Below are 17,530 nucleotides of genomic sequence, written 5' to 3'. Positions count from 1 at the left end.
TCATAGAGGCTGGTATGTACTGTTTCCTTTACATCATTAGGGGGTGGGAGAGGGTCATTGACCACTGAGGGAGTAAGGGGAGGTCATTCCTTTATTCTTCCAGTGTTCATCTGGTCATTTAGGGCCATTATGGATGAAAATAAAAACATCCAGGTCTAAGGAACACCCAGATCCCACCCTGAACATGCCCCCAACATGCCCCCAACAATCCCCTGTGAGATCTGGATGCACTGCAGATGAGCAGTATAGAAAAACGTCCGGAAAATGGGTTTTGAAAATACCGATTTGGACATTTTGGAGAGAAAAATGCTGCTTTATGCCACTTTTTAGATATTTTTCTCTTTTGAATATGAACCCCATATTAACCAATGGAACTTTGTAAGTCTAAGTGCTTTGAAAATTAGCTCCATAGGGTACTGATAATTGCTACCTGTTACTTTGCTTTCTTTGTTTATAATTCTATTTATTCAAAGAGAAAATACTATTTTCTTTTTTTGTTTACTATTTAAAAAATGTCTCTGTATGTGTCTAATTAGACAAATGGCTAAGAGCTCCTTTTACAAAGCCACACTAGCGATTCTGGCACAGCAAATGTGATGAAGCCTATAGGAATTGAATGCGCTTTGTTGTCTTTACTGCGCTGGAATCGCTAGCATGGTTTTATAAAGGAGCCCTAAATGTGAAAGCATTTAAACAGCTCTATGGCATAAATACACAGGTAGTGGGCCTCTTTCAGTTGAAAGAAAGTTCTGGAATAAGGGGACATAGGATGAAAGAGAAATGGGATAGCCTCAAGAGTAATCTAAGAAAATATTTCTTTATAGAAAAGTGGTGGATGTAAGGGATAGCCTCCTGGTGGAGGTGCTGCAGATGAGAACTGTATCTGAATTCAAGAAAGCATGAGAGAAACACAGAAGAACCGTAAAGGAGAAGAAGATTAGTGGTAGCAGAGATTAGTGGTTAGTATGGATGGGCAGACTGGACAGGTTTATGCTACCTGATATTCAGTGCTATTTAACAGGCCAGGAATGACTCCTGGACAGTTAAATAGCGTTTAACCGGCTATCCACCCATATTCAGCAAGAGACGGATAAGGGGAGATATGATTGAGGTCTACAAAATCCTGAGTGGTGTAGAACAAATAGAAGTAATTGATTGTTTACTCATTCCAAAAGTACAAAGACTAGGGGACACTCGAGGAAGATACACGGAAATACTTTTAAAACAAATAGGAGGAAATATTTTTTCACTCAAATAATAGTTAAGCTCTGGAACTCGTTGCCAAAGGATATGGTAACAGCGGTTAGCATATCTGGGTTTTAAAAAAAGGTTTGGACAAGTTTCTGGAGGAAAAGTCCTTAGTCTGCTGTTGAGACAGACATGAGGAAGCCGCTGCTTGCCCTGGGATTGGTAGCATGGAGTGCTGTTACTCTTTGGATTCTGGAATGTTGCTACTATTTAGGATTCTGGAATCTTGCTATTCTTTGGGGTTCTACATGGAATGATGCCACTATTTGGGTTTCTGCCAGGTACTTGTTACCTGGCTTGGCCACTGTTTGTAAAACATGATACTGGGCTAGATGAACCATTGGTCTGACCCAGTATGACTACTCTTATGTTCTTATGAGATAGCCAGTCATTTCCCACTGAATATTTGCGCTTAGCAGATAACCGGCTATATCGCAGGCCTATCTTTGGCCGGTTCAAACTTAAATGGCAAGCGCTGAATATCGACTTGACCGGTTACGTTGAAACCTGCCAAAAATAAACTGGTTATTCAATGCATTGAATATCCAGGCTCAGTGTCGACCACTGGCAGAAGCCCAGCTAACTCCCATGGTCTGAATATCAGCCTCATAGTCTATCTGCCATCACGTTCCATGTTTCTATTAACTGTTCTATGAAGCATCAGTGACAACAGAGCATCTCAAGAATGTCAAATAGAGTAACAAGAAAACCATCAATCAGGTTAGAAGATAGCCCCTGCCCCACTACTCAGGCTGCCACAGCCTCCGCTCCCCCCAGCTCGGGCAGCCTCCACCTGACCACCCCCCCCCCCCCCCATCCCCTTACCTTCTTGTGTCTTCTCTTCTCCTTCATCAGTCTGTCAATCTCGCTGCTCCTGTGTGCTGGGACCCAGGTTATTGTGTTGACGCATCATATAGGAGCAGGAGAAAGGCAAACCCCAGTGTTGGGCCCCCCTGGGAGGCCGTACCCGGGGAATCTTGCCCTCCCTCTTGGCAATCCTGGTGTTCTGGTCTCTTTCCAGCTCCCACTCTTCCACAACATCTGAAATGTACCCCATGTATGTAGATGAGCCAACTGTAGAGGTGACCTTCAGAATGAGCTCTGATGGTTATAGCTTCAACACATGTGACCCAATTGAAAATAGCCTACATTTAACATTTGTTTTTGAAGGTGTAACTTTGACTTTTGCTCTCTCTAGTTCAGTTGAACATCTGTTGATGAAAAATCTAAGAATAAGCTAACAAACAAGCATTTAATAAAATAATCTTTATTTAACAGTTTTCTAATAAAGTTTTATGATTTGGGTATTTAAAATGGAAATGGGGGAGTTAAGGTAAAGGATTGTTAGTGAGAAGGGTAATGCACTTGAAAACCTGCCTTTCTGTGGTACAACCAAAGTGGTTTACATTTATTATATGCAGGTACTTTCTCTGTCCCTCCTGGGCTCCAGTTTCTGTACCTGAGGCAATGAAGGGTTGAGTGACTTGCCCAAGGTCACAAGGAACTTCAGCAGGAATTCAACTCAGTTCCCCTGGTTCACAGCCCTAACCATTAGGCTGTTCCTCCAGTCCACAAAGTAGATATAAAGCAACTTCCAGGCTGGAGATTTGAGATAGTCCTGGTTTGGAACTTACATCCCAAAACAGTGCCGACAGTCTGAAAATTAGTACTGGAGAGCAGGACATCAGAGACCTGCAACAAAGAACACAATATACAACCACTCAGAGTGAGATTCACAGCAAAAGTGAGTAAAATCTGTTTTGCTGTTCTGGGATCTTGCCAGGTACTTGTGACCTGGATTGGCCACTGTTGGAAACAGGATACTGGACTTGATGGACTTTCGGTATGTCCCAGTATGGCAAAGCTTATGTTCTTATCCTGCTCATTGAAATCAGTGCTGCAATTCCCATAATGCACCATGATGGGGTGGTCAGAAATACAGAACTGTCCCAAAATCTCCAGCCTGGAACTGACTGAGCAACTTGGTATCTCTGTAAGTCTGATTCAGGCAGTATACATAATCCACTTAGTGCAATCAGAGTGCTGTGTCAGTGAAACAGATCTACAGAAAAGGCAAAATCTTGAACATAGATAATGGTAGCCACCGGTGAAGAAAGCAACAGTGTTCAAAATTGAGACCTTCCGTGACCTTGTAAAAGATTCCTCTAGGCTGCTGCTAGTTATAGGAATGCATCATTCCGCCTGTGCTTAAACAATACTCCTTGTGCATAATGACATAATCAGAGAGGTTAGGCTGATATCTATGCTCTGTTAGACCAGAATGGAGCACCAAAGTGTGGGAAAGGGCAGCAAATAAGGGATATTTTAAATGCTCCCTGGTATATATAATGTAACTAAATAAAATATGTCAGAAATCTACTTTAACATAGCACTGAAATACAGGAAACTTTAATAAGAATGTGGTAGAAAAATAAAAACACTTTTTAAGGAAAAAGAAGGAGGAAATTGAAAGTGGAGAGTTTGCAAGTCTCAAGGGTAAAGCTTCCATGACCTCTTAAATAACTCATGTAATCCCATCTAACCCTTGAACTGGCAAGTTCTGCTTTGTACATTAGCACCCAAAAAATAACTGATGCAGATCGGGCAGGAAGAACAAACAGAGGTAGTAAGTAGGGTTGGATTCATCTCTCATACACCTGACAAAGGAGGTTTTATCACAGAAGATGACAGCATGACATCAAAAAGTTGAAGCCATATGTGGTTTTTTTTTTTTTTTTAATTGACAGCTTTTTATTTGAAAGCTTCCCATATGTAATCCGAGGGTTTTTTTTTTTTAAACCTCTGGGGGAGATCCCCACAACTAGGTCCTGGGGCTCAGACAGAGCCAGGGCCTTTCTTAAAGCTACCCCCTACAAAAAGCGAACCTCCTGTAGCTCCAAAAATAAATCTGTTGCTCCGGAGAGCCCACACCTGCGGACTGTGGCCCATGCCCCAGGATCCCCCCCCCCCCCCAGAGGTAAAAAAACAAACCTTGGTTACATATCAGAAGCTTTCAAATTAAAAATAAAAAAAGCACATATAGGCAGTCATAAACCTCACAAGTTTGCTATTGTTTTCAATAGCGTCTGCAAATGTTTGGGGTCACGCAATATGGCGGCAAGCTCTGTCCACTGGCTACAGCCCACAGAATGGGCTAGATAGGCTCATGCTGTCTCCTGTCATAAAACCTCCTTGTACCTGGTACAGGAACTTCAGGGGCTGCTTCAAATCCATGAAAAGGATTGTGGGAAGGTGGAAGGATGGAGGTTCTAACAATGTCCAGCAGCATGACACTGGTGCACCTATGCTTAATGGGAAATCTGGTCTTGAGGCACACCTAACTACATCTCCCAGCATGCAGTAGGGTAAACTCAGAACTAACTGAGCTGGTCCTTCATGGCATGGAGAAAACCACACACAAAAGCCTTCACACAGAGCTGATTTAGACAATTCAGGAAAATCATTGCTGTTTGACAGGGTAAACAAACGTTCCCCATTGCCCAATTCTACCCACTCATGATTTTATAAACTTCCATCATATTCCTTCTGTTGTCTTTCTCCAAGCTGAAGTGCTCTAACCTGTTTAGCCTCTCTTCATAAGGGAGGTGTTGTATCTCATTTTTGTCACCCTTCTCTGAACCTTTTCTGGTTGCACTCTATCCTTTTTGAGATGGGGTAACCAGAATTGCAGACAATACTCAAGGGGCAGTTGCACAAGGGATCTACACAGAGGCAAAATGATATTCTCTGTTTTGTTCTCCACTCCGTTTGCTTTTCTAGCAGCTGCAGCACACTGGGGTTGAAAATTTCAAAGTATTATCCACAGTAACTCCAAAATCTTTTGCTTGGGTGATGACTCCTAACTCAAAACCTAGCATTTTGTACTTGTAGCTGGGATTATTTTTTTTCCTGTCTGTATCACTTTGTACACTGTTTGTTGGTTAGTTGTTTCAGAGAAGCACTTATACTTTGCCCTAAGATGAGCTGATGCATCTTTACCACTTGTGCTGGTCATTATTTTCCAGATTCTATCTGATTCTGTCTATCTTTGCATAATGTCCAAGATTGAACTTCAGTTATACCTTCACCATTGAACACATATCCCCAGAAAGCAGTTCCATAGTCCTGAGGTTCAACCTCCTACTAGCAGTGAGGTACGGGTCAGAATTTGAGAGAGTATTTTGACATACCATCCAGTTGGATCATTGGTGCTCAAATGAACTCTGCTTTCAAAGAAAACTCGAAAGGCATCTAGATATCTTTTCTGTGGACATGATGCACCATCCTTTAGTACGGGAAATTCTAAGCTTGCTGGCATCTAACTTCCCTCTTCTATTCTTGGAGAATGGGCCTTGTTAGCAAAAACACTGCTGTGAATAATTGCCTCAAAGAATAGTTTGACCTCATCTTCCAGAGGCAACACATACTGCTTCAGTGGAGTTCTGAGCAGCTCCCTGTCAAGGAGTTTGGTATCAACAGAATTAATGAAGCAGCCAAGCTGAGTGCTGAGAGAATATAGGGCCTGCCTTTCTCTCTCACCCAGTGACTGCCACTGACTGCGCAGACCAGCGGAGCAGTGCGACATTAATTACCCTGTTTGCAGTTTTCATCATAAGATGCAGTTTGGATGAATGGACACTGATGCAATGGAAACAGTAAGGTAGCAATTCTATAGGTGGGCACCAGCAGGCACCTAAATATGGCAAAAGCACATAAAACACAGTATTCTGTAAATTACGTGCATAACTGGGAGCCTAACCCATGTCACTTCCCAGGTCCAGCCTTAGCAATTGCATGTGCAGACCTGTTTGGTGCACCCCCACCCCCCAGGACTTACGATTTCAAATGAATGATCCTTCCAGTCACCTCTGCTCTTCTGATATGACTGTGACCGAGGTTGGCTGGAGCCTAGGTGGGAAGGTGAGAGTGATTGTCTCCTAGGGTCCTGGCTGGCTTGCACTTGGAAAAGTTGTCACTAGTGCAGGGTCCACCCACATAATGTGTGTGAGGAGGTGACGATGAAAAGGCAATATGGTGCTATGCTTCTGAGAAGCACAAAACCAAAGGGCAAGGGGAATGAGAAGGAGAAGATGTAAAGACTGACTAGCAGTATGGTGGGAGGGGTACAGAGCGTCAGTGCTGAGGAGCACAATTACCAAAGGGAGGGAGAGAGAAGGTGACGGAGAGGTAGATGGAGATGGAAAGGGAATGAAAGCTTTAACTTTTGGTCAACCGTCAGTTACAAAGCTGACTCGGCTAATAGGAAGGCAGGCCAATGTGCAGCCATCCCTGTTGCCCCTGCCCCTCCCACATTCTTTCCACTTCTACACTCCATTGCATTTGCATGCTCGATCACATACGCATACCATTATGGAATAGTGTGTAGGGTGCCTACACACATAACTGCTACTTTTTAGCATATATACGGTGGGAAGGGGAGTGCAGTATAGAATCACCCTTCATGTGCACTTTTAGAAGTTAAGAGATGAACTCTTCTTTTGTTTATAGTTTTTAAAATTTTTTTTCTCAGCCCAGCAGTGTCTGCTGCCCACTATGTACTTCCAGCTCAACTGGAGCCATGAACCTTCATTTCCAACCACCTGGGAACTTTATATATCCTATCCCAGTCCCAACAGGACTCACCTTAGGAGAGGGGACATAGGGTGAATCAGCCAGACTGGGGTTCCTTTGTCATGGCCACAGATTCCACATACTGGGCTTTCAAGCCTGTAGTCTATTCATACCTGGCCAAGGTCACTCAGCATCAGGGCCCATATTAAACATGTTGGGGCCCAGGGCAGAAATTTGGAAGGGGGGTCGAAAGCCCACCAGCAGACCGTATCTGCTTCAGATTTAGGTAGACTTGGAGCCCAGAGCAACTGCCTTATTTACACCCACTAACACTGGCTTTGCTCAGCATTTCCTGTCATGCCCAGCAACCAGCATGCCCAGTGAACAGATGGGGGTAAAAGGAGTAAAGGGTCATGGACTTGATATACTGCTTTTCTGTGGTACAACTAAAATTAAGGAGTGGAGGAGTGGCCTAGTGGTTAGAGCACCAGTCTTGCAATCCAGAGGTGGCTGGTTCAAATTCTTCCTGGGACAGAGATATACCCACTGTACCTGAATGTAAGTCGCCTTGAGCTACTACTGAAAAAGGTGTGAGCAAAATCTAAATAAATAAAATGGTTTACATATTATATGTAGGTACTTTCTTTGTCCCTAGAGGGCTCACCATCTTTGTACCTGGGGCAATGGAGGGTTAAGTGATTTGCCCAGGGTCACAAGGAGCTGCAGTGGGAATTGAACCCAGTTCCCCAGGTTCTAAGCTTATTGATGTATTCCAAAGACATACCACATAGGCTAAGCTCCCTCATCTCCAACCATGATCCTCCCCTCACAGCCACATCCACCACTGCTGCTGCTTCCAGGGACCAGCAGCAGCAATCTGAAAAAATAAAAAAAAAGCATGGGACTGCTTCATCTATGTGCATCTCTGCTGACTGTACCAGTCCTGCCCCCTCCAAAGGGATGTTGGGTGGAGGGGAAATGAACAGAAGATGATGGACCAGGGTGAGGAGATGAGCAAACATAATTCTAGAGGGGAGGGAGCAAAAGATGCATGAGAGGGGAGGAATGGCGGAAATAGAAGATGTTGGAGGGAGGAGAACAAGAAATGCTGTATTGGGGACAAGGGCTTTGGGGCGCCTACGTTGAGGCACCCAGTTATCCAATTGCCCCCATGGTGCTGCCAAATATTTTTACAGACCACCTCAGCACCATCTGGATAGTGCCAGGTCAAAGCATGGGTAGGGTGAGGGTGGTATTGATAGGTGTCCAGAGAGCAGTGATAATCAAATCACTATGTGGTTAGCTACCCAGAAAAAGGTCAGAGAAATGCTATCCTTATTTATCTGGATAGAAGTTTGAATATCGCTGCTATTCCAAACAGCACCAGGACTGAGCGGCCTGCATGAACAGACAGCGCTGGCTGCAGTCCAGATCCTGGCACTGGAGGAACATTATATAGAAAAAGTGTGGAATCCAATTAAAGCAACATTTAAATTACCTCATAACAGGAGTGAGCTTTGACGGCAGCTTCAGAGGTTAAGAAATAAAACCAATGCCAGACAGACTTCTACGGTCTGTGTCCCGTAAATGGCAAAACCTGGTCAGGATCAAGGCTGGAGTAGACTTTGAAGCAGTGGCGTAGCCAGACAGCCAATTTTGGGTGGGCCTGAGCCTAAAGTGGGTGGGCACAAAATTATCACTGCTCCGCCATACCTCCACCTCAAAATATAAATACTTTAGCTAATGAGGATCCTCAAGCTTTGTTAGCTGAAGACTTTCTCCAAAGGCAATTAATACCAATCGGTCCAGCACTTTTCTTCCTTCCCCGCCTCCAGTCTATGGTCTGGCACCTCTCCCTAGCTCCACCCCACTGACAATTAATACCTTTAAATAAATGTAAATATTAGATATGTATCATATGTCAAAGAATTTTAGATATTAGATATGTATCATATGTCAAAGAATAAAGTGGTTGCTCAGAGCATCAATCAAAGCGACAATCGCTCAACTGCAAAACACTATGCACAAATTTGTGCAAAAACACACTCAGAACCTTACTGTAGCATAAATATTACACTGGGCAGACCCTATTACACCAATATACCGATACAGAAAATGCAGACCGTCAACAATATGAAACAAGGGATCATATCACAATTCTCATGTAGAGCCACAAAACACCTTTTTAGGGTGGATAGTGTTCACAATGAGCTCCTTTTATTAACGACCATATATAGATCCTTCAAGAGGTAGTGTGTCATGATTTAGGCTCTACACCCTTTCTGATGTTTTGGTGCCACCTCAGTAAGGCCAATACACAAATTCTCCACTGCAAAACACTATACACAAACTTGTGCAAAAACACACTTATAACCTTACCAAACCATAACAGCACTAATTCCAAGGACAGGACAAGCTACAACCTTATGCGTGGAAAGGCAGCACTATAATTACACCGGGCTCTAAAACACCAGTACACAACCTAGTGAAACAAAAAAAACAAAACAAAAAAGGCTGCAAATACTACACGCTAGCAGAATACTGCACCTTGATCACACATGAAAAACACATGACACAACAGATATGAAGGCAAATTTCTGAACTGGAAAGTTACCTCAAGAAGTCAGACTCAGCATGCAGCAATACTAGAAAAACTGAAACTTACATGCAAAATATCACAGATGCACATTTCCAAAAGCTGACATATTCCAATTAATAAATTCTGAATTAAAAAATGTTTTCTACCTTTGTTGTCTGATCATTTAGTTTTTCTATTCGCGTTGGTCCCAGTGTCTTCTGTTTTATGCAGTGTCTTCTTTCTATTTGATATTTTTTCACTCACCATGTCCACCATCCTCCTGTGTCCTTATGTTTTCTCCCCCTGCCTTCCCCTCTCCTCATCCATGTCCAGCAATTTCCTCTCTCCCCTCCATCCATCCATCTCCTGATGTCCAGCAATTTCCTCTGTCCCCTTCCCTCCAGCAATGTTCTCCCCCCCGCCCTCCTCTCCATGTCCAGCGAGTCTCCCTGCCCTCCCTCAGCTCCCCAAAAGCCCTCCGAGTCCTCTCCGTCCCCCCCTCCCCTCCCATCCACCCATGGCCAGCGAGTCTCCATGCCCTCCCTCAATTCCCCAAAAGCCCTCCGAGTCCTCTCCGTTCCCCCCTCCTATCCTACCCATGGCCAGCGAGTCTCCCTGCCCTCCCTCAGTTCCCCAAAAGCCCTCCGAGTCCTCTCCGTTCCCCCCTCCCATCCCACCCATGGCCAGCGAGTCTCCCTGCCCTCCCTTAGCTCCCCAAAAGCCCTCCGAGTCCTCTCCGTCCCCCCCTCCCCTCCCATCCACCCATGGCCAGCGAGTCTCCATGCCCTCCCTCAGTTCCCCAAAAGCCCTCCGAGTCCTCTCTGTTCCCCCCTCCTATCCTACCCATGGCCAGCGAGTCTCCCTGCCCTCCCTCAGTTCCCCAAAAGCCCTCCGAGTCCTCTCCGTTCCCCCCTCCCCTCCCACCCATGGCCAGCGAGTCTCCATGCCCTCCCTAAGTTCCCCAAAAGCCCTCCGAATCCTCTCCGTTCCCCCCTCCCCTCCCCTCCCACCCATGGCCAGCGAGTCTCCCTGCCCTCCCTCAGCTCCCCAAAAGCCCTCCGAGTCCTCTCCGTCCTCCCGCACACGAACCTGGCCTTTTTCTTTCAGTAGCAGCGAGCGACGTGAAGGCACTGCAATGCTCGCCAGCTTCAAGTTCTCCCTTTCCTGTTCACACAGTGTTCGTCCCGCCTTCGCGGAAACAGGAAATACGTCATCGTAAAGACGGGACGGACACTGAGTGAAGAGGAAAGGGAGAACTTGAAGCAGTGTCTTCACGTCGGTCGCTGCTACTGAAACAAAAAGGACAGGTTAAAAACATTTGCGTGGGGGGGGGGGCGGCGGACGGACGGACGGAACTGAGGGGGGGAACGGAGGAGGAGCGGAGGAGGTCTGACGGTCGGGCGAGGGAGGGAAGGAGGAATGCCACGCGGGGTCTCTTATTGCGACTCGGGATGCACCATTCCTGGGTGGGCCTTGGCCTTAAGTGGATGGGCCTAGGCCCACCCGTGCCTACGCCCCTGCTTTGAAGCAGGGGCGTATCTGGACTCGGGCGGTAGGGGGGGCCAGAGCCAGAGGGAGGGGCACATTTTAGCCCCCCCCCGGCGCCACTGATCCCCTCCCCCCCGCCATTTCCGGACCCCCCCTCGCCATCAATGACACCCTCCCCCGCTGCTGTCACTTACCTTTGCTGGCGGGGGACCCCAACCCCCCGCCAGCCGAGGTCCTCTCTTCCATGCAGGCTGCGCCGCTGCAAGTTTCAATGCTTCCTGTTCTTCTGAGTCTGACATCCTGCACGTACAACGCGCAGGACGTCAGACTGAATTCCAAATTCTGAGTCTGACGTTCTGTACGTTGTACGTGCAGGACGTCAGACTCAGAAGAACAGGAAGCGTTGAAACTTGCATCCTGCACGGAAGAGAGGACTTCGGCTGGCGGGGGCTTGGGGTCCCCCGCCAGCAAAGATCGGCGACGGGTTGGTGGCGGGCGGGCGGGAGGGGGAGGTGGAGAGGGTCTATGGTAGGGGGGTCCAGGGTGAAATCTGCGGGGGCCCAGGCCCCTGTGGCCCCACGCAGATACGCCCCTGCTTTGAAGGCAACTCCAGCAGTTGGGAATTCTGCAGTCTGTGCCACCAAAAATGTCAGGGAGATAGAGATATGGTATACCAGTGTTTAATCAAGAAGATGTTGTAACCTGCACAGCAGGGGCGTAGCCAGACACCCAAATTTGGGTGGGCCTGGGCCCAAGATGGGTGGGCAGAACTCCGCCTTGTCCCACAAGTGATTTGATCTCTCCCTCTCTTGCCTGCATGCCATATGGTCTCTCAAACATACGCCCTTCCCTGAATACCTTTTAAATAGCAGATTTTCACCAACAGCGAGCAGCAACTAATACACACTACTCATGCTGGCCCCACAGCCTTTCCTCTGATGCAACTTCCTGTTTCCGCATAGGCGGGAATACACCAGAGGGAAGGCTGCGGGGCCAGTGCGAACAGTATGTATCAGTCGTTGCTTGCTGCAGGCAAAGATCTGCTATTTAAAAGGTATGCAGGAGGGACAGTTGGGAGTTTTCGGCTGGTGGGGCTTGGGAATCCCTGCCAGCCACATTATAGATGTGTTGCTACTGGGTGGGCCTGAACCCAAAGTGGATGGGCCTGGGCCCACCCGAGCCCACCCTTGGCTACGCCACTGCTGCACAGAGCACCAGATTCAACTCTGGCCACTTTGTTGGGGAGACTAGATAGACCGTGCAGTTCTTTATCTGCCCACATTTACTGTGTTACTATGTTTTATTTAGCCTCAATGCAGGGGCATAGCCAGTATGGGGCCACCGTAGATTTGCCCCTGGACCTCCCTGCCGACGATCCGAAGGCTCCCCTCCCGCTGCCACCTACCTTTGTACGTGCAGGACGTCAGACTAGAACAAAGCCTTGCGCAGGATTGCAAAGAAGAGGACTTCAGTTCGGCTGGCAGGGGGGTCGACAATGGCGGGAACGTCAAAGCTGGTGGCAGGGGGGTTCAGCAATGGCAGGGGGGGTCAAAATTGGTGGGTGGGTTAGCAATGGCGGGGGGGGTCAGCAATGGCGGGGGGGTCGGCGGCACTGGGGGGGGGGGCTAAAATGTGCCCCCTCACCTCGGGCTCTGGACCCCCCTCCTGCCGAAGTCTGACTACGCCCCTGCCTCAATGGCAGCTGACCATTGGCTTAATAAGATATTAGGGGAAAAAGGGGTTAAGTGAGGAATAAAACCCAAAGAGGAACCAGTGGAACTGGGGAACTGGCAAGTAGAGAGCTGCACGGGAACGGGGTTCGCGGGAATCCCGTGGAACCCGCGGGATTCCCGCGGGGACGGAGGCAGTTCTTGCGGGGTTCCCGTGGGGATGGAAGCAGTTCTGCGGGATTCCCGCGGGGACGGAGGCAGTTCCTGCGGGGTTCCCGCGGGGATGGAAGCAGTTCTGCGGTCTTCTCGTAGAAGTGCAAGCTGCACCTGCACCAGCCTCTCATCTAGCGAATACCAATTTCTTTGAGTGCTGTCTTCTCCTCCTCTTGTTCTTCCTTGCTTTAACAGCACAAATGTGGAAAGTCTTCCATTAAGCAGGAGGTAGAGTCACAAATGATGACGGAATTCAAAAAGGCATGGGATGAACACAGAGGATCTCTAATTAGAAAATGGAAGTTATATAAAACCTAACCTTAAATGGCTGCATGTGTGTGGATGTGTCAAGTGACGCATAGATGGCGACTCTGGCTGTGATGAACTAGGGCTGATACGTGGCAGACTTGTATGGTCTGTGTCTCATACATGGCAATCTGGTTTAGGATGGGCTGGAAAGGGCTTAGACAGCAACTTCAGTGGCTGGAACATGAGGACAGTGCTGGACAGACTTTTATGTACCATTAAATTCTTACGGGGATGGGTGGGGATGGGTTAAATTCTTGCGGGGACGGGTGGGGACGGGTTGGGATGGGTTACATTTTTGCGGGGATGGGTGGGGATGGGTAAGATTCCAGCGGGGACAGGTGGGGACGGGTAAGATTCCAGCAGGGATGGGTGGGGATGGGTAAGATTTCTGTCCCCGTGCAACTCTCTACTGGCAAGTTCATATTGTGAATGACTGAATTATTATTTATTCTTGCTCCTCCTGTGTATGCTGATGCTGAGCATCAGCGTGCGCAGGAGGAGCAAGAAGAAAGAAGAGCAGGGAACAGGCAGCGAACGTGGCTGTGCCAGAGACCGGCGCTGAAGAAGGCTTCACCTGGCGGGAGTTGGGGACACCCGCCAGCCAAACCAGGGGCCCAGATGAAATTTGTGGGGGGGCCCAGGCCCCCATGCCTCCCCCCATAGCTATGCCCCTGTTAACAGAAAGTAAAATACATTATATAATGTTAGACCAGTAAAACTTGAGTTAGGAACAGATGTAATTAAATACTTAGGACCCTGTTTACTAAGGTGAATAGTGATTTTAGCATGTGCTAATGCCAGAGACACCCATAGAAATATATGGGTGTCTCTAGTGCTAGTGCATGCTAATTTTTAGCATGCACTAAAAATGCTAGCATGCCTGTAACGCGGCTTATTAAACAGGGCCCTTAGTGATTTAAGCTAGATAATTGAAATATGGAGGAAAAATGACTAAGATTAACTGGGATAGACAGGAGTAGTGGGAGGTGGGATGAGGTAAAAATTAATGCCATGAGTTTATATTTATAATTAGTTTATAATTAATACTGAAATACCGCTTTTCGTCTCAAAAATTCAATAAAATTCAAAACAGCAAATGCATCAATCCTGCTGTTTTTGCAGCTGCCAAATAATTCCTCTCTTCTGATAATCCTGGCGCTTTAAACTGGATCTATTTTCTTTCTTACTTTTCAAAGCCTTCTCTCTGCTCACATGGTTGTACACTGTTAGAAAACCACAGCCAGGACGTTTAACTGACTGTACAGCTGTTTGAGCCTGGATTAAACTGCTGCCCCAGGAGCCGTGGCTGGGCTTGTGATTCTGTGACTGTGCCAGTGTGTCAGAAGACAGGACTCTGCTACCCACCCTTGTGGTCTGCAACATGTACTTAAACAGGGAGTGCAGCCGCAGAAGGCAGCTATGCTCAGATAAGGTTGTGGAAATATAATAAGGGCAGAGCCATAGGGTGATTTTCCCAGACCTGTGGAGCAGGACTGTTATTGTAAACCTCCCAAACTGAGATGTGAGTAATGCTTAAATGGTCTTAATTTTCAGTAAAAACAATTGCAGAAAAGACTCCCTCAGTGGCGTCAGGGCTCCTTCTGATGGGAATCAACCTTCTTATGAGCCAATCATCCCTTTAGTCCAGGGGTTCTCAATCCAGTCCTTGAGACACCCAGCCAGTCAGATTTTCAGCACAGCCACAATAAATATGCATGAGACACATTTGCATGCACTACATTCACTCTTTCATGTATATTCATTGTGGATATCATCCCGAAAACCTGACCAGTTGGGTGTGTACCGAGGACTGGGTTGAGAACCTCTGCTTTAGTATATGCACACACCAGATAGTGACTTTGTGATCCTCTCTGGGATGTGCCAGCCAGTTCTTTGAGCTTGTCTACCAGAGTTTAGAAGACAGTCAGCCAGACTCAACCTCTTAAGCTAAATCCAGGCCAGTAGAGACTCCCAGTCCTGGTTTGGAGCTTCCAGTCCTTAGTCTTTTAAACAGATGTTTGGTTAAGAGCCATAACTAGGGGCAGTTGAAAAGAGAAGCTGTCTAGAATGGAAAATCCCTTGGAGATTGGAAAAATAACTGAAATGTAAACAGGCAGGGATGCTTAACCAGTGCCTCACCCCCAAGGGGTACGGGATAAGGTCAAACAGGGTGTGGAGAAGGATCTTGAAATTTGAGACAAGTTATTGAAACTTTATGTCATTAGTTGCTAGTGGACATGTGGTTTAGGAAGGGGGAGGGAGAGTTTCACCGATCAGTTAAAGATGTGCGGGAACCAAAACAGGTTAAGAACCCCCTGTGTAATGCTACAAAGATTTTGACAAATGCACATAGAAGCTGTGGTTAAATTAGGGTTCCAGTACAAAAAAACCACATCACTCATACCACAAAAGTAAAATTTAATCTGCCAATTCTGGATGAACCTTCTTTAGAGCCATAGACAGGACAATTATGATGGAACTTTGCTTAACTGGGATGTGTGATTGTGAAGTTGATAGAGTATAAAGGAGAGAAGATAGTTGTTATGTATGGTTACTTTGTTTTTATGTTTTATATTTAATTATTATGTTTTTATGCTGGAATTTGTATGTTATTTTGTTCACCACTTAGAATGGTAGATTTTGTGGTATTGTTTTATAAATAAATGAATTAATTCTTGAGGTGAGCAATATCTCTAGTTGAATCTCATTGTATGATCTCAGTCTCTCAACTTTACTGCCAACATTTGTCCTAATACATGCATTTTGCCAAATAGAACTTTCTTCTGGAGTACATAAGATGTAAAATTTACAGGTAACATATCAAAGTGTGCATAAAAATTCCTTTTAATCATGTCATTTGCACCCAATAAAACTGGAACTCCTTCTACACCTTTTCCACCACATTTTCTGGGTCTCTGATTGCATTTTGTTGGTACCTGAGAATCTTCTCTTACTCCACATTAGTACAAAATGGTTACTTGGTACTGACACTTATTCAGAGGCACTGCTATCCCCCGGATTCTATATGACATGCCTAGAGATCCGCGTCAAAATCTATAATAGCACATGTAAGTTAACTGGCTTAACAAGCTAATCAGCGTTGATAACATCATTTAACAAGCAACAATAAGCACTAATTGGTAATAATTAGAATTTACATGCACAACTTGCTAAGTGTATTCTATAATGAGCTGCGCTAAATTCTCATGCACACAGTTCTAAAGGGGCATGGCTATGGATGGGGAAATGGGCATTTTGTGGGCGTTCCAACAATTATATGCGTAGTTATAGAATACTAGTAAAAAAGGCCTGTTTCTGAAGGCAAGGAAACAGGCCCTAGGCAGACAATTTCTCCCCCCCCCCCCCGTGCTACGGCCCCCTTGACCCCCCTCGTGCCAGTGAAAACTGCCCCCCCCCCCACTGCGGCACTGTCGTTCTGGACTACCTGTGCTGACGGGGGACCCAAACCCCCGACAGCCGAAGTGCTGTTGTGCCCTTCGTGTTTCCCTACTCCTCCCCTTGCCTTGGAATCAGCTGTCCTGACGTCAGTGACGTCAGTGCGTGTCTGCCTAGCAGACCACCACCTCCAGGGAGCCACAGTCCCAAGCACAGAACGTTGGAGGTGAGAATTATTATATAGGATGGCCCAGTGCATATGTGCACCCAAACAGCGGCTTGTTAAAAGTCCTTTCCCTTCTTCTCCCTGCCTCGCACTGACCTCCAAAATCTGGGGAATAACAGGCCCCACATCTGCTCACTGCTACGGGGTTCTCAGGACAGAAGGGAGAGCAGCCACAAGCGTTGTCCGTCAGGGAGGGCAGTTGAAGGCTGCCTTCTGTTCATTGCAATGTTTGTTCAAGCTTCAGGATGGAAACTAATTTTGGACCCTCACTTTCATAGTTCAGCACTTTTTAAGTATTTTGATATGTTGATGCTGTTAGGTATGCCTGAAGGCCTATGATAGATGATCTATAGGTGTAATCTGTTTCTTATAAGGTCCATACCGCTTTTAGCTCTTGAACCATACAATCTGAGCATATACTGCTTCTTACAGATTCCTTGGTGGGCATAGAAGAGTTTTCTTGTCCTTATATCCAACTGTTCAAGATCCTTGGAAGGCCAGCATATAATCGCAAAACTATAGGAAAGCCTTGACTGTAAGTTGATTGATAGCTTGTGTCTTATTCCATGGTGTTAAAGCACTTTTCAGTATCAATTTCAATGTCATGTGCTGACTGTTAGGAACTACCGATAATGATGACGATAAGAAGGAAAGTTTTTCCTGACTTCCACTCAAAACAGAGCTGATAATTTGAAGTTACTAAAGCACCATAGGCCAGCCCACCTTGTGTTCTATTCTGGATTTTTCCAACGAAACTTTATCCAGTAAATCCATTGGGATCCTGGGATTTTGGGTTCCTAACATTAGGGTGTAAAAAAATGGACTCTGAAA

Source organism: Microcaecilia unicolor, chromosome 8 (genome assembly GCF_901765095.1).
Source record: "Microcaecilia unicolor chromosome 8, aMicUni1.1, whole genome shotgun sequence".
Lineage (NCBI taxonomy): Eukaryota > Metazoa > Chordata > Amphibia > Gymnophiona > Siphonopidae > Microcaecilia > Microcaecilia unicolor.
The sequence above is the reverse complement of the archived record's forward strand: the minus strand, read 5'-3'. Positions refer to the sequence as shown.